Source organism: Melanaphis sacchari, unplaced genomic scaffold, assembly GCF_002803265.2.
Source record: "Melanaphis sacchari strain LSU unplaced genomic scaffold, SCAv2.0 Contig1_pilon_pilon, whole genome shotgun sequence".
Taxonomy (NCBI): Eukaryota; Metazoa; Arthropoda; class Insecta; order Hemiptera; family Aphididae; genus Melanaphis; species Melanaphis sacchari.
This window is the reverse complement of record NW_020270976.1, coordinates 3947332-3974218: the sequence shown is the minus strand read 5'-3', so window position 1 is coordinate 3974218 and position 26887 is coordinate 3947332. Positions and strand designations below refer to the sequence as shown.

General features: G+C 29.0%; 1 protein-coding gene across 1 annotated transcript in view; it reads right to left on the bottom strand.

Annotated features, from left to right (window-relative positions):
* LOC112593056 (transcription factor AP-2-epsilon) overlaps positions 1 to 13798 on the bottom strand; it is a 172918-nt gene extending 159120 nt beyond the window's left edge. Inside the window, exon 1 of the mRNA XM_025337290.1 lies at positions 13537 to 13798. The gene's annotated coding sequence lies outside the window, so the exon portion shown is untranslated. The remainder of the gene's footprint in view (positions 1 to 13536) is intronic.
* Positions 13799 to 26887: the final 13089 nt, after the last annotated feature.

Below are 26887 nucleotides of genomic sequence, written 5' to 3'. Positions count from 1 at the left end.
TTACCTATATATATATAGCTGCAGTATGCATCACTCGAGCGCGATTGCCTATATATTATTATACTCACGGCGTTGTTTATGATATATTGTTATAAATGTTATGATATTGTATTATGCGTATATAGTAATATACGTAATTGATATTATATATTATTATTTCTTGGCTCAAAAATTTAGAACGATTCCTTGTGTAATTATAATACATAACGATACAATATGAAATCGTGTAACGATGCCCGAATAACGTTATACAAGTTGAACCGTCATCGCTAATACACAACATAAAATATTTTAATCGTGATTTATTTTTATTATATTATGAAGTTCATTTTGATGAAATATTCCTTTTATTTCAACCATCAATACACGTGCGTTAATGTTACATAATATCTTTTATTAACCTAACATGCGCCTTACACATAATATTCAAATTAGATTCCTTCAACATGGGATATAAAACGATACTATAGATTATAAATAATGTTCGGTGGTTTGAAGTAAATGATCAAAAGAAGTGTATAGCTATATAAAATGATTTGCACAACAACGATCAAAAATTATAAATATTATGTTTAAATCTGTATTACGGTAAGTACTTAATACTGATTTTTGACTTTTATATAGTTGTATCGTTTCGTTTCATATCCGCGGGGTAACTAATTATTAACCTGATCAATACGCGTATTAAATTAATATATTACCTATATAATCACATATATTATTATCTATTAAAAAAAAAAAAAAAAAAAAAACGATTTTGCTTAATGAGAACATATTTTTACAGTTTCAATTTTGTTTTTATTTGTTGTTAAGCTAAATTAAAAATTGTAAAAGAGTACCAAATTCAAAATATATGAAAATTATACAATGCATAACATATGTATTGAGAAAATGTCTAATAAATAGTACAAAAACCACAAAATATTTAAAATGTTATCATCATACTATCTAGAAAATGTTTAGTGTATATTCATTGTTGTAAAAAAAAATCGAATTTGTCAGAAACTGTATACATTTTTCATTTTTTGTAATTTTTAATGGATTTTCCAGTTTATTTTAAAAAATAATGGGAATTTTTACTTTTGATTCAATTCGCGATTTGCTATCAAAAATCATTTTAAAAGTTTAAAGTTAAAGTGACGTCAAACATAAAAAAAAATTCACATCATTTTAAAATCAACACATTAATTGTTCCTTTAAGAATTTAAAAATTCCCAAATAAAGTTTTTCAGCGTGCTTTTATTTTATTTAACTGTAAAACTCCGGGAAAATTAAGTAATTTTGGATTTACAAATAATGTATACATGTAATGTAATAAACTAAAGTAACGCTTAATGATCCTTACATGTTGTACATAATATAATGTCACATATAGAAAAACATTTTTTATTTTTATTATTATCATTCCTCTGTCACGTCTTTACTATCGCATAAAATACGATTTATCACCGAAGTCAGTAGTTATATATATTTATGTATATATATATATATGAAGAGGGGTGTGTTCGTATTCGAATGCTGGGTTTCCGGCGGATGAGCGCCGGAAATAAATTGGCCGTAAAATGGAGTTTATCCTGTGGAAATTGGAATTTCCTCATTGACCGCACATTCATGTAGGGCGAAGGGATTGCACACACATACAAACACACAAATACACACATTCTCAGTGATGTGAGGAAAATGAGACAAGTGTAAGTAAAAAGAGACGGAGAGATGCGTCGAAATAAATATATAGAGAGAAATCGCTAGGCAAAGGGGTAGATTTTGTTTGGGAAGAGGGAGAAGAGAGACCGTTTTGGAATTGAATTGCTTCTTCGATGAAATACTCGCGAAGAGGTGAGGGTTAGAGTGTGTGTGTATTTAGCGGGTGTGTGTGCGCGTGTTGATTGTGCGGAAGGTTTAATAATTCAAAAGGATGACCATCCGCGCCACTCCACTTGCTGCCTGCGATTGTGTACGTTATTTTTCCACAAACGAAATGCGCCCTTTGGTCGGGATGTTTTAATTACGTTTCACCGTGCGTATATAGTATATATTATTATGTATAAATGTATAATATATATCTGTATTTTTATTTATCCTTTGCACTCCTCCCCTCATGACACATTTCCGACCTGGCTAGTCCAATACGCAACAGTAAACTATGCAAATACGTGGAATTATGACACATTTAAATACAAATATGTATAATGTGCATATGCGATGACACCCTTGAAAAATGTAACCTATGTAATGTAAATATACGTTGTTTGGCTAAATAAAAAGTTTATGGGAAAAAGCAGACGTTTGCATGCAGGTAAAATACTTCTAATTTTTTTCTCATCTTGTGTACCATTAAACAAATACCAACTTATCGTATATAAATTGAGTATTACGTACATATTTTTTATTATTATACATTTATTTAATGGAATATTTTCATGATTAACTATATCAATATAATAAAATATTAATAACTATTATAATAAAGTCTATAGCGACATTTATTTTTTTCTTCTGTTTATTATTGTAATAGTAAGTGGGTACGACTTTGGGAAGTATACCTGTATTAAAAATCGAAAATGTCGACTCCATATAATAATAATTAGTGGTTGGAAAAAAAGAACACAATGATAGTAAAAATATCACGTCTTTTGGCGTTCTCACATATTATAGGTACGTCGAAAACGGACAGCGGCAAAGGCGGACGACTTGTATACACGGATATGCGCATGTCTGTAAAAATCAGTGTATAATTCATGTATGTATCAAAAAATAAAGTTTTTTTTAGTAACGCCTATTTTGCCGTCACGCGTCGTTGATCTCCTAGTCCGATAAAACAGTACAATTATATATATACAGTATAGTATAGTATTTACAAGTATATATACGCTTAAATACCACCTATACATACATCATACTTAAACAATATATAAATAATAAATATATGATTAACGTCAAAAACGTCATGAATGTACCAACAGCGAGGTAGACATGTATGTATATATATTTATGATAATAATACATACTATACATTTATACATATTATATTATATGTGTGTGAATTAATCTAACGAGTATGATTATTATTACACCTTCAGGATTATGAAGTGAAGTTGATAAATCAGAGATTAGCAAGGTTTATAATCATTAAATTCAATTGTATTGGTATAATATCATTCCTATTTAGTTTTATTTTGGTACCCATCAATAATTATATAATAATTAACAGTCATAAGTTATAATTTACAATTGTATAATGTAATATATTATTTATGATATAGATGCGTATAAAGAAAAACTTGGGTGTTATTGGAAGTTATAATAGATGAAATCTATTAGAATAAAACTATTCATAGGTACAGGAATATGCATATAATTAAATATTCGTTGTAATTCTAAAGTGTTTATTTTATTTAACAGGTAGACGGTAGACTGTACAATAATGTCGAAGAAACGTGTCATACTTTATAATATAATTAAAAATTCATCACATATATAATTATTATACTTTCGTACTTAAAGGAAAACAAAAATAGTTTAAGTAGACAATTATTAGAATAGAAGATTTTTTAAATAAATCACAAAATATTTAACTTAGTATGGATTATAGAAACTCATATTTTATAACAATATATACCCGATAATGTTTATAAAGAAAACGAAGCAGTATTTACCAACATGATCAAATAATTAAAAATAATTAAGAGTTCATAATAACATAATTAATTGCATAATGAGTTAATTACTGATGGCTTTTATTTTTTATTTAAAGTAACCTTTGGCAGCAGTGATAATTGGTAATGACTTACAAATATTATTTACACACGGATTACATAATACATAACAGTATGATAAAACCTACTTAATAATGAGTTAAGAGTTACTAAAGTTGTTTGTGTAGATTTACAGCGACAAGGTAATTATTTTATTTTTATCATATAAATTTGCAATGTACATATAGATCAAAGATATAATAAGCATGATATACATTTAGTTAATAGGCTTGCTGCATTGCATTATCAATGAAATTTAATATTGATTAACACTAAAAAATTTTAACGGTTTTTAGAGCAATTAAAATTATACAATAGAAATTGAAAATTGGAACCATAACAGTATCTACTACTCTTTCTACATACGTATTATGGATCTAGAACATGTTTACAAGGGGAGGATATTTTAAGTAAATCTTAGTTATATTCTAATAAAAAAAAAAAAAACCGCGTAAATATTATGTAAACTAATAAATAAGTATTATTATTTAAATTTGTCTGTAAAATAAATGTTTAATTAAAATTAAAATTAAATTAATTTTACATGATACATAAAAATTAATGATAAAATTTAAAACATGTTAGATAAAAAAAAAAAAAAATCACAAAACAAATTCAATAAAATTGTTTTGTCTTTTTGATTTTTTAAATGCAAAACAACCACACACGTTTAATATTGATAATCAACATTCTCAGCGATCGTTTGCATGTCAGTATTGTATGTCAATTAAATTTTTATTTCTACAAAAAAAATATATTATAATTAATAAAATGATTCAATACAAATAAATATAATATTTCATTGAATGAAACAAATTTGCGTTCTCTAAGATTAGCTTATTTACCACAACAGATAAAAACAAACACTTCCGAAATAAAATCGGTTAAGAATAAATGTGTTCTATCATTCATCATTATTTACAGTAAAACTTTTAAGTAATGAACGTTTTCAGTCGCTGAAAGTTTATCCACTATTTAGAAAAGAAAAGATAAATGAAACGATGAACACTATCAACATATATCAAAAGAATGATACACACATGTATATTTAAATTATTTGTATGTATGAATATACATATTATTTAAAAAAAAAAATCATTTAATGAATAAGACGGCCATTTCTTACTATGGATAACATAATCATAGGTAAATAGTATAAGCATAATAATCTGTACAATTTACATTGTAATAAAATACCTATAATTAGATAATAATTACGATAAAAATGATCAAAATCTAGGCATAAAAGTTTCTGTTATTTAGAGTGTCCGCTATTTAAGGGTATCAGTTAAGAGAGATTTCATTGTATTAATTTACAATAACTTACATCCTAGAATTCACCAGTTTATAGGAGAAGGCTATCGTCCTTGTCCCCTTTAAATCTGAGTTTGTGTACATCTAATCTATTTATCTATATAAATCTCGCTGATAGTGATCGCAGTACGTTATCAAGATAAAAATTGTTAAAATATTATAAGAATAAAAGAATATTTCTTAAATTTTAAATGTTGTACACGGTTAATATTATAAAATATATTTTATGTTATAGAAACTATATATTATGCATATAATTATTGGTTATTGTAATTGTATTTACAAGTATAACCTTCGTATTTGTTGCAGAATAGTCAAGAACTCGAAAATAGTAATTAATATTACCTGTATATTGATTTATGAAATATTTTAAAAATCGTTACTCAAGTGTTATCCTTATCGTCACACGCACGTTACGATTTCTTATATTTTAATTACGATATTTTAACGCACATACGATACTCGTACATTGTAGTATCATATCAAGTAATCGTATATTAACACTTTATTGATATACAAAACACAAACTATTATTCGTCTTAAAATAATACATTATTGAATTATGAATACTACGGGAAATTCTTTCATTCGATGAAAGAATTATTTTACGCAATATAATACGCCATTCTATGGCATCGGATTAAATATACGCTTCGAGGGTTATACCAACATATTGTTCACAATTTCATCAGTATGCTTCAAACCAGTATTTTATCGGGTTTGATGTGACTGAGTTTAATAAGATATTTAGGAAAATTATGAAAATCTACCAAGGTTTTAAACGAATTTTGAACGGGGCTCCCTCTTTGTCTCACACCCACGTTTATCAACTTCTAGAATATTTTTTTTTGACAGAAATATTAATTTTTATTATTTTTATTTTATACATTGGTTATGTTGTCAGTAGATACGGCGTGAATATTCTCATATTAGAAAAATAAGGTTCATCAACTCTCAAAGTGGTATAGAATATTTTTCCATATTTTCCCTCAAATACGCCGCTGCTTTCCCGTGTGCAGCCGTGATATAATACAATACTAACGGGTGCTTCAAATAATTAAACGTACAATATTCTCAATACCTATAATAATTTTATGCATTCACATAGCATAATATTATTATTATATTGGCCGTCGAACGGAAATTATTTGAGTATGTTTTTTTTCGTTTGCGCGCACATCTTGAAGACTACTCCAATCACTGATTCCTAAATAATAATAATATTTGGATCGCACGCTCAATACGATATCACGAAATTCCACGATATTAATATAATAATATACCCATATGCACACACTATATAATATGCATTATATATATAAACGCGTATTCGTGCAGTTAATCAACGATCGCGCCCTCGGAGAGAGCTGCTGCTGCTGCGGCGGCGGCGGCGTGTAAATATAACGATTTAATATTTATGTGTATATAATATACTATGCGTAATGTTATCGGCGTGCCTTGGAGGCGGAGAGGGCGAACGGTCGTGTTTCTTTTTGCTGAAATCACGCGACCGACGGGGTTGAATAGGTATATTGAACTATTACAATATCGTGTTATATCTGCAGCAGCGGGAGTTAATCGACGCGCGCGCAAACCGTTTAATTCGAAATTATATGCCGCGCGGCCCGTTACGGTCTCGCGGCGCGGTTACCCTCCGGTAAGGTTCTGGACGAGATGATTTTTTTATAATATATATATATATATATAATATAATACGTGTATGTGTATTATATTATTTATACGGATAAAAAAGACAAAAAAAAAAAAAAAAAAACACAACCTCCGAGCGATGTTCGGTGCACACAAACGCCGCTGTCTGTGGCGTATACACGTCGAGCCGATCGGACGGCATTCGTCGCGTCATTATCGACACGATATGGGAATTTCGTCGAAACATATAAAAACGATTTTATTTTTTTGTTTTCACGTAACGATCGAGAAATCTAAATCTCCCACACGCGGAGGCGGAGGTACGCGCTCGCGCGCGCGCCCGCGCACACACACACCGCACACTATATACATATTATATCCCATAACCAAGCCCATCTCGCGTGCTCGACTTTCCGGCCGGTATAATATTATTATAAATGTTCAAATATCCGCAGACGGTATCCACACCAGGCATCCCAAGAATGTATATACGTCATGTAAAACACGCGCTCGAAACCATATAATTATTATTACACGCGCCGTCGCCGCCGTCCAGTAGTAACACACACACACATATGTATGTATGTATACCTACGTGCTCTAAATAATAACGTTATAATGTTATAGGTACGAGCGAGTATATACTTTTTTAATAACCCGCCAACGTATTATAATAGTACATTATAATAATATATGTAATATGGATTGTATACGTACATTAATGCGTCGGTTTATTTAAAATAGTAATAAGTGATTTCAGAAATTTGTTCCCCTACACACCGAGGAATTCGAAATATTTCAAACATTCTCTTCGCTCGCCAAAACCGCTCTCGTCAGTCCATTATCGTTATCATCATTATTATTAACTGACGCGTGTATAATATGAAACCGTAAGTTCCCCGCGGAACGATCGTCGTCTTATACGCGACGTTGTAATATGCGACAACAGTTGAGAATATCATAAATTATAATATATACCGGGGGTGGCCGAGTGGCCAACATGACTAAGTTTTCTGGCCACACGCATCAATACAACGATACCTGCAAGAGCAAAAATGTATTTTGTATTTTTGTATACATTTATTCTTAAAAAAATTCAAATTCATAACAACAATAATAATAAGTAAATTAAAGTTTTTATAAAAAAGACGCGAGCTGCATCTGACAATGACGAGAGCCACGTGTGGCTCGTGAGCAGCTGCAAGTTGGCTATCCCAGTAATATAAATATTCTATATTGTATTAAATTCTTTCGTTCCATTCGACTTTTTCGGAAAGTTCTCCGCTTAAGCACGACATGATTTATTGTATCATTTCGTAATACGATACATGTATACTGTTGCAAACGGTTTCAACCAATATTTTTTTTCTGATAAATTAAAAGAAACGACATTAAGCTAAGTTCTTACGTTATTGTTGTAGACAGTGGCGTAACCAGGAATTTTTTTAGAGGAGGGTTTTTTTTTGTAATAAAATGTAGCTATAGTGAAGGATTTCACACTCCCTGAAATGTACTCATAAATTGTTTAAATAAATTATAATATTATGTTTAACTTTTAAGTATTTATTTAAATAATAGTAATAATAATAATAATGATAATATAATTTTTTTTCTTTTATATAAATATATTAAACAAAAAAAAATAATAAAATAGAAATTATTATACAATAACAATAGTGTTTAATAACATATCATCATGTTTAAGTTAAAGTTTATCTTAAACCGTGGTAGTGTGTGAATACGGCATAACAGAATACATTTTACCACGACCAAATTATTGTATTCCTATATTATAAACATTATATTTTTGATATAAATACGGCCGGGGGGGGGGGGAGATTTGACACCCAAAACCACCCCCCTGGCTACGCCACTGGTTGTAGACATCCATTTAATTTCAATATTTAACATTGCAGTGTAATAATTAATTATACTGTATGCAATTATTTTTCCACTTCAAAATTTGCACAAATGAATATACAGTCGAATTGGCTTACTACGATGTTGTATACAACGATATTCCAGGTAAAACGAATCCAACAATGTATTTGGTTGGTTTTATATGTTATGTGAAGTTATTTTTTATAATCCGTATATAACGAAGTTCGGTTATAACGATCAGATTCTCCAGGTCCCTTGAACATCATTTTAAGCGAATTTTACTGTATTTGACAGTAGGCTCTTCTTAAAATTATCCGACTATCATTTCAATTTTAAATACTTCATCGTGATTACCTAATAAATGTGACTAATTTATTATTCTTGTGTGTATGACTATACGTTTTTATGTCAGGTAGTTAAGGACTTAAGAATGAACGTAATAAATTTATCATCTAAAATAAAATTAATACATAGCTTGGAAATTCGATATTGTAGTAAAAGATGTGATATAAGTGAGACGTACTATATTAAATTATATTTGATTTTGGTAAGATTTTATAATCGGTATTAATAAAATATTACAGATTATTTATTTATGTAATCATTTTTTAAACAGTTTAGACTAATAAAATATACTATTTTTTAATTTTGTTTAAATTTGTGAGTTATTAAAAAAATGTATGGATATAATATGTACTTACTTAGAATGTAAAATTTACTAATGTATGAACGCCGAATATTTTACAAAAAATGAATATAATAACATATTAGATTATAAAACTAATGAAATATGAATTATTCATATTAATAATTATATATTACGCATATATTTTGTATTAAATGATAAACTAATTTATATAGTATATTTTAAGTAATAAGTATATCTATAAGATAGAACGTACTAATATCACATAAATCATTCTAATATTACAAAGAATAGTAATAAATTTTTACTCAAAAAATATTATCTTATGCTATTTCCAACGAAATAGTATAACATGGCATTTAACATTGTACAGAATATGAGTTTAAAAGTACCTACATTTATATTATATATTTTCTTGTCGAAAAAAAATTATTAATACCCATCCTTATACTTAAATTTAGAAGCTAAACCGGTTTAATCACATTAAAATATATACACATATATTTCTAATTTGAAATTCTGCAGTAAAAATTCCAAGTAGGTACCATTTAATAAATGAAGGATAATAAATTATAAACATTCACATTTTATACAAAAAATGCGATAACATTTTTATTATCGATTATTTTAAACAAATTTTTTTTTATGATTCATATCCTAACACTATAATACGTGCAACTAAATAATATTGAAATTTTGCTGTTTATATAAAAAATACAAATACTAAAAATAATCTTTCATCTGTACCAGAGATAAATTTGAGTTAAAAATTTAATGAACAAGATAACTTCTTTTTTAAAAGCTAAATAGAATTTTAACATTTATAAATTTGCATAATGATTATGTTATAAATGTATTTGCGTGCACGTAATAGTTATAACTAGATACTTAACATTTAGAGTAATTGTGGATAAAAAAGATAAACATATGTAGGCAGCAGATAAAGTTGGAAAATTAAATTATTTTGAAATAAACATTGTAACCACTTGTAAGTTATAATCTGCTACTTTATCCAATTTTTTTTTCTTTTTAATAATAAAATTAAAAGTTAATAATTAATTTTGATACTCGTATTTTAAGTAAGTAATAATTATTATTAAAAAAAAAAAAAAAAAAAAAAAAAAAAAAATAAATAACAAAGTTTTCGAGATTATAATCAGCCAATATAGTTATATAGTCATTGATAGTTAATTAATTATAATTATAAATAACATATTTTTATTTTTTACATTTTTTACGATATTGTATTGTTCAAATAAATGCATTAAATATATTTATTTTAAAATAAAAACTATTTTGCTTCTAACATAATTTCTTTTAATATTAAAAAGAGTTTTTAAATATTAAGTTGTATTGTATCAAACAATATTAATGAAATAAAACTAAATTAAGTAAGCTACAAAAATGAAAATTTTCAGTAGCCATTAAAATGTTAATAGTCTTATATATTTTATTAAAAATGATTTAAAGAACTTAAATTTTTTATTAAAATAGTTTGAAGGTGACGTTACTTAGAAAAAATGTGTAAACATTGTATTGTATGGTTTGGGCACAATAAACTTAAATATTTTATCTATAGATTTTAATCATTTAAAAGCTTAAAACCTAAAAAATATTTTCTAATAAATTAACTTAACGAATTTGTAGTAATTGTATGATATTTCTAAAATATTTACCCCGAATTAAATGTTTCACTATTATATCAATTTGCAAAAGAAATAAAGTAAAACAAATAACAAACAAAAACTCGACAAATAACTCATATGGTATTAAAATGATTGTTACATATTATTATAAAATTATATATCTATAAAATATGTAGGTATAACGAATCATTCAACCATACTACACTATGTAAGACATTTACTTCTATAAAATAAATACGAATGTATTTTTTAATTTAAAAATTATATTTTAATTATTTTAATAATAATTTGAAATTTGAGTTAAAAAAAAAAAAAATATGATTTAAGTATAATATTATATAATATTATTTGTATTTTATATTAAGATGCTAATAAATAACCCAATAATGCTTTCATTAAAATTGTTATGTACATAAATTAAAAAAAAAAAAACCATTATAAATTCAATTACAAAGTCAATTTATTTTTGACATCAACACAAACTCGCTAAAATATATATATATATAAAAAAATATACTTATTTATAATAATAAGATTTTTATATTTAATAATAATAATTAAAAAATAAAACAACTATGATATGGAATATTATTATTAATTTTTATTTATTATTTATGTGTACAACATACAACGCTGGGTACGTTGTAATCACAAAATAAACTGTTAAGAAATTGTAAAAATATTAACAATTGTATCGAAACGGATGATGCTCATTCAAAAATAACGTATCGAATATACACGATAGAGTCTCAATTAATAAATCTATTATTGTGGTATTTTTAAAAATATGATTTAACATAATAGTACATACTATATGATTATGTGAACAATAATAGTTATAAAATATACATGATAATAATATTTATTTTATGATTAATTATGTAACATATATATGCCTATATAATAAATAAAATATTATTGATACCTATTCGTGCATTATAAACCGTACATATTATAAATTTTAGTTTCATAAAAATGTATAAAATTAAACTATAATTAAAATAATAATTTCCGAAAATATCATGAAATAATTTCAATTTTATCAAAACAATAATATAATCATCATAGCCCATAGGTATTATACATAATATTATGCATAAATAATGCGTTAAAACAATTTTAAAGTACGTTTTACTTAAGTGAAACTTTCTATGGAATGAATTATTCAATAAAGAAACAATAATAACTTAGTTTTAATGCTGTTATTCGAAATTTAAACATAACTTATCATATTATAATAATACGTGTGGCGTTTTAAAAATATTTATGTCCGAAAGCACACATATCCCAATCTTTGCGCTCCTTGATGATATTAAAAAAAAAAACACGATTTATAAAATCTAGAATCCGTGGGTCTGACAGGTATAGACCTCGAATTTCAAAAAATATCAGTTTTTGGTGCGTGACTGTATCATTTAAATAGCTTTATGTGACCGGTCGTTGCACAAACTATGGAATATGATCGGAAAGTCGTTTTCTATAATTTTTTTTTTTTTTTTAACAAGTAGCAAAACTATAATATTACCTTATTACATATCTATATTTTAATCGATATTTGTTTCGTGCCGTATTTATTAGGTCGAAATGAAATCAATAAAAACGCTTGCGGCGACAAAGCCTGGGAAATCGACAATAACCGAAAAGAAACTGACCTTTTCAAAACATTTCATTTAACATAAACCATATAATATAATTTAATAATATATGAATAAAAATTAAGCGCGTCAAGCATAATATGTTTATAATAATATTATACATTATACAATAAACATATATATCTAAAACTAATGCACGAGAAAACAAAATATTAAAATCGGATCAGACTCGTATAGGTAAGGAATAAATTAATAATTTTATTATAAAAATTTATTAAACTAAACATACGTAGTTATCTTTATAACAGAGACCTATATATATTCGAATGCCTAGGAACTTAAAAATACGCCATCGGGGTCGTTGCTGTAACCTTGTCCATCGATCGCGGGACTTGAAATGATTCGCGTGTAAATCGTAAGAAATACGAAATCAACAATGACGAGCGTGCGCGTCGAATTGTCGACTATGTTCACGATAATAATAATATTCTGATGAAAATAAGGCACTGCGGCAATCAGCTCGGGGGTGGTAAACATTTATTTATAAAATTGCTATTTAAAAAAAAAAATTATAGATAATTAATGATAAAAACATACGAATATTGTTATTGAACGTTAATTTTTTTATTATTTAATAGAGACAAAATGTTTTATCTATTTTTTAGTAAATGACCTTCAAAAATCAAACCTAATAAATTTTTTATTCTTTAAATATCAAATACCTCAGTTAGGAAAAAATGCCTTAAACAATTTTTCCCCCTTAGTAACGCATGAATAGGGGTAGTATATTTGTATATTCACATATCGTAATATATCTAGGCAGGGGAGTTTAAATTCTAAATTGTACGGCCTCAGGCACGGGTCCCTGTACACACTTTTTTGTTTGAAGAATGCCAGAAGCCACCTCTTGTGGAGCTTTCTACAAACACAAGTGTTCTCATACGTATATTTATTTATAAATGTTATAGATTAATTCAAGTGAGTGCATTTCTTATGAGATGAAGAAACGCCGAGGAAAAATTATCCGTTACGGTCTGGTTGGTACGTACCTGCAGAATGACAGTGGAGGTGCAGCAGCAGTATTCGTTCGCGGACGATGGTTTTGTCATCGGTGCCGTGAACAACTGTATTTTCGCAGAAGATTTCGGAGAACAGAAATTTGAGAGACTTCGTAAAAACAATGTGCGGGATTGGTGCCGGGAAATAAAATTCACAACTATGACACTATAACCACGCATATATTATACGGCTTACAGTGTCGGACAAAAACGCGCGTGCGGGCAGCGGATGATGCGTGGACTGCAACTGTATACTGTACGCCGTCGGCCCTGGAGCTACTACAAATGGACGCGGCACTACAATTGCGCGACACAAACGTTTTCCGGTCGCCGCCGGAGAGGCTACCGCGGTAGCGGTTGCGCGACGCTCTGGGCGGAGTGCTCGAGGCCAAAGGGACGGCCTATCTCCGCCCCGCGGGCACGACGGCGTTGGCACTGCGGCGGGGGGGTGCAGTGTACGTGCGGGTGCAGGTACGCGGCGTTTACTATAATGTTGTGTTTTATTGTCACCCACCGGACGTACGTATGTCATGTAGGTAGGTATACCTACACTGCCTAATAGGGGGGTATAGACTCCCCGAGTCCGCTGGTGTAAGGGGAGGGGGTGGCTCTGCGCTTTCTCGCATTATAGATCGCGATCGGTATTTACAACATTATTCTGCACACGGACACTGTACAACTGATCGAGTGTTAAGGTCGTTTCACGCACATCCGATCCGGCTCCGTTGTTCCGAGTCCGATTAGATTTTTTTCCATTCCGAGTAGTTTCCTCCGAGGATTTAATTCATGTAAACCCGAGCCGGCTTCGTTCCGATTTTAAAATACAGCACAAAGGCTTCCGGTACTGGAAATCCAGCCTTTCGTAAACTAAAAATATCCGGGCACCAAATTTTCAAGGTTAGGTATAGATACTCGTAATTATAACAGTCTGACTCATTGTCATTAGCTGTACAATATGCATTATTATCATTTTTAAATTAATTGAAAATACGTTACACTATTTAAAGGTGTACACAATGATTTTTTTCAACTAATTTAATTTTAATCGTGCATTTGTAGATTGATTGTCAAGTATAATGAAAGATGATAATATTATGTTTTATCACACTAGAGATGAAATGTATTGAGTGTTTGCACTAAGTTTTTCTGGATCATAACAATTTAATTTGTAAACTAGATCATAGTATTAAAATTATAATAAAGCGAATGTGGTCAAAATTGTTTTAACTTTTAAGAAATATTTCACATTATTCTTCAAGTGTACTAATACTCACCCAAAAAATGTTTCACTTTTTCGTTTGCCTGATTCAGTTTAATGATAAACTCTTAGTTAAGTGGAAAATTACACTTTCATAATATATAATAACAACTTACTGTTTTTAATTTAAAAAAATACATTTATTTCACCGTTGGACTATTTACTACTAAAAAGTATGAGCCATGTTTATTCTAGTTTATTCTATCTAGGATTCGTGAATTTTTATTTAATTTATTATTCGTTGTTTTTGTATTTATTTTTTAGAATGTTTTCCCGCAACTCTTGACTTCGAACACGACACCGTACAATTTTAGTCGCCTGCAGATTAAATCGGCTCACATTCTACTCGTATTATTCTTGCGTAATTTTATCGACAAAAGACCAGGCCGACTATTTACTATTGACGTTTTTATTATACTCGTGCTATATATTATATGCAGCACCTTTATCGCTGTTATTATATTTTATATCGTTGCCGACGGCAGAAACGGCACTTTATCAGCTACCTATAAACGACGATCCACGATGAAATGTCTCGTCTGTTTTCGTCTTGTTGTGGATTTTGCGCGTGCGAAATTTTAATTTTTCGTAAAAAATCCCTGAACATTTTATTTATCATAATAATTGCTATAATTGCCATCATAAATACGTAATCTAGAGCTCACTATACAGACAAATACGTACACACACATACACACGCAATGTTTGCCCCGGGCAGTACTCTTCGCGTTTACCTCCAAACGCTCGATTAAAAACAATTTTTTACTCTCGCCCTACCTGCCTACACTTATATCAAAATAATATAATATCGCTGTTTAAGAATAGACTACGTCATGTTTATCGATTCCGTTAAACGTCGCGTTTTGTTACCCATTTCATATACTTTTGTATTTTTCCAACCTTTGTGTCATCTAAAGCAGAACACGCTCACGTTCTACACATCAAACGACGATGACAGATACCCAGCTGATACAGCGACTACTTCAATTAAAGTATTGAGCGGATATAAAGATATTAATTAGTACCCATATGATATGTGACAATTTTTTAAATTTTATGTGTGGAGTATCAACTATAAAAATGCGCGTCATAGAGTTTATAAAGACACTATAGTCATTACCATGGTATAACATAGATGTGCAAGATGTTAAAGATATCACATAAAATACATAGGATATAAATGTATATAACAACCATGTCGAGACTGTGTGCAAACGGTTTGATTGTTTGTTTTGTTTCGGTTTGTTGTTGATGTGTGTATATATGATTAGTAACGGAGTCGTATTTTATTTAATAACAAAACAAACCGTGGACAGTTGTAATCGACGATTTTTTTTTTCTTCAAATTATTTTTATTATTATATACGTTTATATATAATTGTATAAACCTTCTATTACAGTATTACATTCCTATTATACTTTCTTCCATTATTATTTCATTTAAAACTTTTCCTGCGCATACAAATCATACATTGGCGGGTGGTTGAAGGCCTCGGGCCGGGCATCTGACACTGAGTGACTTGAAAATTTAAAGACAAAATGGTTTCCTGACGGAAAAAAAAATAAATCAAGGATCACTGGTTTTAGAAACGTGTTCCGTGTTTATTTCATTATTGAAATGCTTTTTTTTTTCTTAATAAATTGTTCCGAATCAATATTAACTTATTTATTTTGTAACGAAATTTGCCTGGGAATAATATTTACACGTTCAGTAGTTTAATACACAACTATTGAGCAATCATTATTGTTGTATTGGTAAAATAAATACAAATCTTTTGTTGAACTAATACAAAGTATTAACTGCATTATCTCTACTGAAATGTCGTTAGTTGAAATTAGAAAAACTTTTTTTAAAATTTTATATCAATAAAGATGTTACATTTTTATTTTATATATATTTCACAGAAAAATTTTAATTTATTCTTGATTATTATTCTTTTAAAACAAAATAGCTTAAACATGTTTTTATTTTTATTAGTTTAATTTTTTATCCAACGATTCATCAAAAAATATCTAGCTAGATATTTATATATTATTATGTAATAGTAGTTTCGATTTTATAGATCATCTGGTAAGTTCGATAACCACAAGTCATACATGATTATATAATACGGTTTGTATTTTTTTCAAACATAAACCATAACATTTATTTAATAGAATTTTTGACGTTTCTGTTTAAAAAATATAATTCTGAATTTTCTACTCATTTTGTAAGACCCGTGGAAAATTAATATTTAGGTTCACCTATTTCTATATATTATATAATACCACGTGATTTATCTTCGAATTATTGTATTATTTCATACAAAAACGTTCCGCTAGATTTGATTTATATTTAATTTTCGTCGAATATTATCTCGCCAAAGTCACAGTTTATCAATAATAATATGTTTTATTACCGCTTTGAAGGTTATGTCCTCCGGGGCCGAGATGTTGTACCCGCGATGAGGTGCAAACGACACACGCACACATTTACACTGAAGTATCAAAATATATATCCAATACTCGTACAATATTTTGGATATTTTTATTTTATAATACAATTATATTTTTGAAAAAAAAAATGAGTATGGATGCTCATTATGCTTTGGCGAATGTGAAAAAACTATACTGGTTCCGTTAAAGCTGAATGCACACAATATAATTTAAGCAAAGAAAAACACGCATATCGACCCCTTTGTCGTTGGCCCGATATATTATGCAGAAACTCGTGAGTAAAAAAGAGAAAAACATAGAATAAATAAATACAAATTGAACGAAAATAAATCCAAGTTTTTTTTTTTTTGTAGTATAACTTATATTAAAATGTGCTTGTACACAGAATAGAACGACGAGAAACAATGCGCGACGAGGAAATAAAAACTAAAATCGAATAGGTACCAGCTAGATTTATTCTTATTTCATTGCATTTTACGTTAAAAAAACTTTAAAGGTTGATATATTTTATAATAAATCAAATAGAAAACTAAATAATAAGGGTAAAATAAAATGGAAAATACAAATATGCATTTCTCTCAAAACTCATATGCTTGTTTTTACGGCAACTTTTATTTAGCAAGCTGCCTTGCCGTTTATTATGAACTACACCAGGCATTACGGTTGTACTCGCAGAATACGACTGGTGACACAATAATTTGTACAATATGCACCTATTATAATTCCGACGACCCGTTTACAATAGCCACGCGGACGTATAAGTGTATAACACAATGTGAATGATCATGATCATCTGCAGTGCACAATACGTAATATAATAGGTACGACAGCCATCGACAATATTGGTCGTTGGATTTATGTTTATTTATCTTTTACCATTATATTATAACATCATACGTATGATTATAACATAATATACACAGTCGTGTTTTTGTACACTTATTTAGTTGTCGTGAACGTCTCACTCCGGTGAAGAGGAAACAGACGTGAAACCGTCTTCAATTGATATGGGTAATGTTTTAAGTAGGTACTTTTATATAATAACGGCGAGACAAGTAAGTAAAGCAAACAAAAAGTGTGTGGGTTCCACGGAGACGTAAGACGTACCGATATATTATTATTTTCTCGTGCGATTAAAATACACGCGGGACGAGGAGAAGGGGAAAAATCGACCCATTGTCGAACGATGTTTGACATTGACTATAAGTTTTTTTTTCTGTTCAATGACAATATTTTATAGCCATTACGATGCTGGTAAACATATACATAGGAACCCGGCTTAAGGGACCACCAGAGATCTCCATTTTTTTTTTTTTGTAAACAGTTTAAATAATTCCATTATAATCCACAAAGTAAATATATCATCGTTTCAATATAATATTATTTACGATTGATCATTAAAAGGCGAATTTCTACTCTTAGCACTTCTAAAAGAACTGCAGTAGCTTTTCTGTTGTTGGATATAATAATAATATATACGTTAAGTCCAGATGATTTCAAATTTTTTTCACTAAAAATCGTGTACAATTATATTAGTTATTATTGAATATAAGTTGACAATATTTTTTTTTCCTTAATTAATTTTAAGTTTTAGAACTATTGGCTCGTAGTATGCTGACAAAAAAAAAAAACCTTTTTAAATGTTTATAATAACCTATAAAATATTTTTTTTTGTCGAAAATCCTTAAAGAGTATACACAACGAATTTATAGACTAGTGTTGAAGTGTCGTCCAATTAATTATGCGTTACGGCACATATACATTTTATCCACTCGTGAGAATATAATATATACCACGATAGCACAAATAGGGATTTAATGACAGGCGCCGTTTTTTAAGTGATATTCATTCATAGTAAAATCGATTTCATTCGCTTCTCGTTCCAGACGACAGACACGTTATAGGTACTTAAAAGGTAATCACCTCCACCTGCGATTTTTAAATAAACGACGAAATCATAAAATTATCGTTAATTCCGTACATTTTTCACTGATCGTTTCATTGCGAATATTCCCCACGGTTGACGGACTCATAAACGAAAACAGGGCTTCATAACGTATTGATAATGTGTATATTATAAACCTACCTATGCATATAACATTGATGAACAATATTATATTTTACTGTTTAGTAAAAATAAAATTTAACCAAAAATTCTAAATATGAACGTCTTTCTGCCGATGAACCATGGTGGTGTTTGTTGTATATTGTTACGAATTATAAAGATGGCCAACTGTAACATAATACTTTGTGCACGCAGTGTATAACATCCTTATAACGGTTATATTTATAGTAATATTATTATTATTATTATTATTATTATGTAAATGTTGGACATAAGAAAATTTACTTATAAATTGTGGGGTGACCGGCAACGCGACTTCTTTCTAGCAGTTATCTTATATTTATTATTTTAGCACTGTTCGAAACATTCGAATGAAGAACGTCACGTAAAACTGACGCAAGGGCGCGAGTTGTGTACACAGTGCATACATATTACATAGTTAGGTACGTATAAACAATTCAAAGTATGCGCTCTGTATAAGTTATTCGACCTTATATACTCCATCACCAACATTATATATTATTATTATATTTTATACGATAATAAAAATACAAATTGCCTATCTAAGTTTTCGAAAATCCGTGAAAATTGTTACGGTTTAAAACTATAGCGGTTTATAACAAATCATAATTTAATATAATGTAATAATATAATCTACACCAATGAAACATTTGTAAGGAAATTCACGAACATCGAACATAAAATAATTGTCAACTTTTCCCGGTAATTACTAAAACAATATTATGTAAAAACTATCAATCGTTGGGTGTTAATCGTGGTCATATCAGATTAAATTAAATATTAAATTGAATTCATATTCAAATAATTTTTAATTGCGTATCTTCACATGGTTCATATAATCGTTATGATACTGAGGACGTATTTTGATAATACATTTCGACAATGGTTATTAGAGATTTTCAGGTTTTATTTTTTTGTTAGACAAACGCACGTCGTATAACTGAAATTTTTTTTAGCGTAAATAAATCAAATCTCTAAGTATTATATACCATCACATTATAACATGTCATATTATTATAACATTATGCAATATTCAAGTATTGTCTTTTTTCGTATTTTTGCTAATTTCGCGTTGAAAACAGAGGAGACGAACCCTTTTTGTCTATCGTGTATATCGAATGTACTATATAATATATATTTTATATATGTATAAATGCATATATGTATGTATATAAAATATGTATGTATTTTATAATATGTAAACACATACGATATTAGTCATAAGTATATATCGCTCACTCGGGAAAGGCAGGCACCGCTGCCGTTGCCACCGCTGCGTCAGTCGACAAGCGCATGCGCTTGACGCTATTTGGTGCAGAGGGTTGCTTCGTCAGGAGGAGGTGAATGGCGGGTGCGGCGCCCGGGGCTGTGAAACTTTTACGAGCACCGACCAATGGGGAACCGCCGTCACTACCCCGCCGGGACCGTCGTTGTCGTCGTCGTCGTCGTCGCCGCCGACGTCGTAGTCGCAGTCGTCCCTTATATTCTCGCGCGCCCGGACCCTGGCGGATTCCCCTCAGACCCGACCACGCGCTCTGGCCCCCGAGGCGACCGTATATTTCACCCCTTCTAAGTATAACATAATATATATATATATATATATATATACTTATATGAAACAAGGAAACACCACCGCTGTCTTCATTGTCGTTGAATATATATATATATAATACTATATGTAGTCCTTTGTACCCTCCCTCCAACCCCTTCCACGACCTGATGAATTGTATAGTGTATATGTGTATGTATATGTGTGTGTGTGTAGAGAGAGAGAGAGAGAGAGAGAGAGACAGACAGACAGAGAGAGACAGAGAGATTCTCTTCTCCTCAAACTTAAGCTTTGTTATCACTCTACTGCCCTACCTACCCACCCACCTACTACCCGTCAGCCAGCCGGTAACCGTCTCTCTTTCCGCGATCGTATTCCGACCCTTCAACTCCGACAAAGTTTTAGCTCTCTCTATCTCTTGTTTCCAATCCCCGAAAAGCGTCGGCGCACCCTGTATAATATACTCCCGCTTTCTCTTCTTTTCGTATACTGCACAAAGATTGTTTTTGTAGTTTTTCTTATTTTTTTTTTTTTTTTTTTATATCTCATTTATTTTTATTATTATTATTATTTTGTTGTATACTTCTTTTTCTGCTGTCTCGACCCTCGTATCGCACGTCCCCATCCTCCTGCTCACTGCAACCCGTCAAGTCGCGCAGTTCTTCTCGATTTTATTTATTTATTTCTATTTTTTTCCTTTATGTTTTTTGTATCACAAAAAAATCAACGTTTCACTTTTGCGCGTCTGTGTGTGTTGCATGTGTACCTATGTACTATACCGCGTTTAAAAGGAAATATGAAAAATTATTAAGTGTGTTAAAAAGAAAAAAAACAAAATAAAAGGTTTCATAAGCAAAGCTTTTACTACATAAATTTGTTTTTAATTCGAATATCATTATATATATTTTAATGCTTACTCGCGTATAATCTGCTGTATAGTTTATTATATCTTTGTTAAATTAAAGTCTGAAATAGCTGTAAATCATGTACACACAAATGTGTTAATGACGAATTGCCACTACTTCAAACTCAACGTGCATACTTAAAATTGTTTTGTTTTCTTAAAATACATATATATTATATATAATATTACGTGTATAGGATAGACTTATACAAATTAAAATATAATGTTTATTTATTGTTCAATCGAATGTTGTCTATCGTTTTCGTTGTATATTGCATATAATATGCATATTTACATGATGACCTTTAAACTAAATCAACAAAAGCTCATATTTAAAAATATGTATGGGTGTATATTATAAACTTAAAGTGGTGTCAATATTGATAAGTCCTGTCATGACTTCGTGATATACACATTTTATGACGAGATCGGTGATCAGCATTTGTAGTTATTAGTTTAAAAAATAATATGGAATAAAAAGTACTGTAAGTAATTTTATTATTATTTTAAAAATAATCGTTGTGAAAAGTTATTATTGGTATATAATAACTATATACTTTGATAAGTGGACATACAGAGCTTATAAATAATATTAATTCTATTATATTTGTAAATACTTTCAAATTGGTGTAGGTTTCTTCATATTATGTCGTAAGTATAACATAATATTATCATGTCATAAGTATTGGATTTTTAAATGTATTATAATTATTATAATATACTCGTAGGTACTTGCACATTCATTTCAACACTTGTATAATACCATTAAAATTAATACATTATATTTTTGTTAGTAGATAAAGCATTCATAAATTATTATTTTTTCTTCCGTATTTTGATTCACAAGTAAAACAATTAATAAGACTTTATTGCCATTAAAATATCACTGTTAAAAAAATATATTATTAATTGGATATTTTGACCTAAAATTAAACATTAAACCTATACGTTAGTAGTATCTAGTACATACACAATTCCTATTATGAGAAACAAAAATTTAAAACTATTTTGAGAAACAGATTTCATTCGCGTTTAAGTGACTATTAAATAAAAGTAGTTATGTATTATTATAGCCTGGCACGACTATACAATTAATTTTAATTAATCAATTGATTGCAGTTTGCGATTGTTAACGGCAAATCACTTTTTAATCAAATTAAAAAATATATAACTTAACATTAACATATAATAGCATTAGGTTTAATATTATAAATACAAACATCATGGCATTGAAAAAATTGTCTTGGTATCTACCTAGTACCTAATATAAATGCAGTAAAATATGCTGGTGATTAGAATCATATAAAAGTAAATGGCGTGTGTACGTAGAGAATTATATATTTTTATTTATTTCAAGCAGTTGAAAAAAGTTATTACAATAGCAGAATGAAAATTCATTGAATACCTCATATCAAAACTACTGCAGCCTAAAGGAATATTGGCTATTTTTCAAAAATGTGTTACATAAAAAATAACACCATAGCTGGTAAGTAAACGATTACCTGTAATTTTCGACCATAATGTATGATTCTTTATTTTAAACATTTTACAGAAAACAGTGGTTCGCCAAAATTTACCAACATATCTGTATTTTATTTAGTATTATGTTGTTAATTAATATTTTATAAGTACATTATGTGTGGGCGTGAGTCGATAAAATGGTTTGAAAAGTTAGCTAAAAGTACATCGCAGTAAGGCGATATAATAGTTATTATAAATTGTTATTTTATCCGACATATTTTAATACAATTAATATTCAATACAAAATTGCTGAATCATAAAAATCAGTGCGCTATGTCACTATATATATATATATATATATAATTAATTTTGTTTTGTTCGGTCACATAAGCATACTTTTTGATCGGGCAAAAATATAATAAAGGTATCAGTAAATTAGATCGATTTCACTACTGCAATCATCGTAAACTGGCGAAGATTATGTTAAAATTCAAAACGATACCAATATCCGTCATATCTGTAGTATATACTATTTAAATAAAATAAAATCCAGACGGATCTGAACCGAATTTATCTTTTGTGCAAGACTTAAGTTTGATATTGATGAAGTGCACTGCAACAGCAAGAGTATACACTATAATATGTTAATGTGAATATAAAATATAAAATATGTTTTATACAGGTACATGTATTGTTAAATGGTGAAAAATGCAGCACTCATTATTTTCGTATAATATTTATACAACGCAAACGCTAAACACACATAACTCGATTATTCAAATTTTACTAACTCTTATGTATCGATAAAATTATTAACCATTCAAAGATGTGATAAATATATACAAATTGCTGGTTCACAAATTTGTGTCTCACGTTGTTTTAGCTAATATTTGGTGTAACCAATCTTCCAAATATATATATATATATATAATATATACAATAAAACCTGTACAATATTCAAAGCGATTGGATTCAGATATATTTTAAAATTTATAGACAGTTTCCATTTTAAACAGCTAGAGGGGTAGAAAAAAAATTTATCCAATAAAAAATTTTGAAAAATTTTAGTTTTTTTGATTTCCAAGCACAAGAAGTTTTTCAAATCCCTCTTTTATATTAATATTCAAAAATTAGCTAAACGTTTTTCGGGAAGCTTACCGTCTTAAACACTTTGTTTTTACTGATAAATGCATCACGACATAATAAACTCATTTCTTAACCAATATACATATTATTAGATTAATATGACTACGTATTTAAAATTACATTAGGCTCGGGATAGGTTCTTAAAAATTTTCCATAAAAACAGGTTTCTATAGTATTCAAATTCCATATTACACTGGGTTTACTATATATATATATATATATATATATAGTGTATGGTTAATGTATATACTAACTAAGTTCTTGTAAAATAGTGTTAAAACTTATTATACATTAATACACTAAACGCCATTACATGTGCACTCCGAGACTTCGACTATGAAAGTTTTTGAAAATAAAACTGTACTTATACATTAAGTTTTCATATACTCATATTATATATTAGAATAAATACCATGTATAAAACTTAAATTCAACTTCGCTAACGTCATAGAACAAGGAATAATATAATATCACATATTGCGTTAATAATAAATTGCGTTTTAAGTTGTAGCTTGACGAATAAGTCAAAAACATCATTATTATGTAGAACCAATCAGAAGACTTCTTAAACTTTTCATTTATTGAAATACGTAAGTAAGTACGTAGGCAATTCATGAGTTGGCCGGTCATTCGTTTAATGTTCTATTTGAAACCGTTCAAGTATAATAAATAATAGGTAGATTTCGTAGTCTCACAACGCCTCTGTTTCGTAAACATTTGTGTTATGTCTACCTATACAGAGAAACAATATTTATACCTGACGAGTAAAATAAAACAAATAATTTTTCAAGACAAATATAAATGTGAATATGGTGAAATACCTAATATACCTATTATTATTACACATTTCAAAATTAACACTATGAAGAATAAGTAGGTACATGATAAATTATTATTTTTACATAGAATTATTATTATACGTTTATATTCTTTTTGGAAATTGTATGATTAATAATTGGCTATACGTGGATATTATTATTAAAATATTAACGAAACAGCAAATATCATATAAGGTTACTACTAGCTATAGAGTCCACAGGTGTAAACAAAAATTAAATCTTGGACCATGGTAATGATAGTAATTAAAACTGTATTTTTTTAAGAGCACGGGACTAAAAGCATATAGATTAAAATAGGCATTAATACGTTATACATATTATATATATATATATATATATATATGTATGTATGTACTCGTATGTATGGACACCCCCGAGCACCAACCTATATATAGTTATGTCCCGGCAATGGATTTATCTCGCATATGTTAATCGTCAAGAATATTATTCCTTCAGCGTCGCGTATAGCACATACATCGAATCTATATATAGTCCCGACCGTGTTTCTTTAACGTGGTTTATCCGCTCGTCTGGAATGTACGCAGCACACGCAAAATACAATAATAATATAATATGTGTATTCGGGTCTTGTACGAAAACAATTGCTTATAACTCGGGGTCTCAGTCGATACGTGTAGCCATCAAGCGTCTGTCGGATCTCTGAAATCGTCTATTTTACGCTAAACGCGTATATACTTTACATACCTATGTGAAATTACAATAAATATTATATAATGTCATTGTGCGTCGCCGTTTTCGGGATCGCGAGGGAAATGGGCCGATCGTTGTTTTTATTATTATGCAGAGAAGACAATCGCTGTAGGAACGGAAATTCACTAAAAGTTAAACGGAAATGTAAGCAAGGCCCTAACGATACAACGATATGTGTTCAAAGTGCAAACGCATCATACAATATACGAGTATGTATTAGGGTATATTACGCGGATATTGTTGCAGCGATTTTAAAATATAAACTTGTGCGATAGTAATATTCGTCTAATTATGTAGGTATTTAAAATTTAAATGCAATCGCGTGTGATATTTATAAATTTCTAAATTAAATTAATACCAAAAGAATTATTATTCGATTACAAAATTATAATGTCATCTATCATAAGCCAACTAGCCAACAGTATATTAAAATAAGTATTATTGTATAGTGCATAGGCTTGAAGGCTGTAATACATTTAACTTATAAGTCTTTTATCTGTAAACTTTTGACAATTGACAACAATATTGTGTTAGCAAACAGTCATTAAACGACATAAAACTATTAAATATTCCATGATAGGCATAATGCGGAATCTTCGTGTAACTTTCTTTTACGTTTTAAACTAATGAAGTTTGACGAGAGAACAATTGAATGATAAATATGTATTTTGTATAATGAATACAGCACAAGGTGGTAAATAGTTAGTATTTTGTTTTTAGACGAATTTTTTTTGTTTACTTTTGACAAACATACCTATTGCAACACAAACTTTTTCCTATTTTCTTCTGTTAAATTTGTTTTACTATTAATACATACAACGCATTTAAAAATTATTGGTTTAGCAGAGTTGAACATTTATTTTTTAAACTTTTAAAATAATGAAATAAAAATTGTTTATCTTTATTATATGATGCCTATTGTTTTTTAGACTTTTAAGAAAATGTGTTTAAT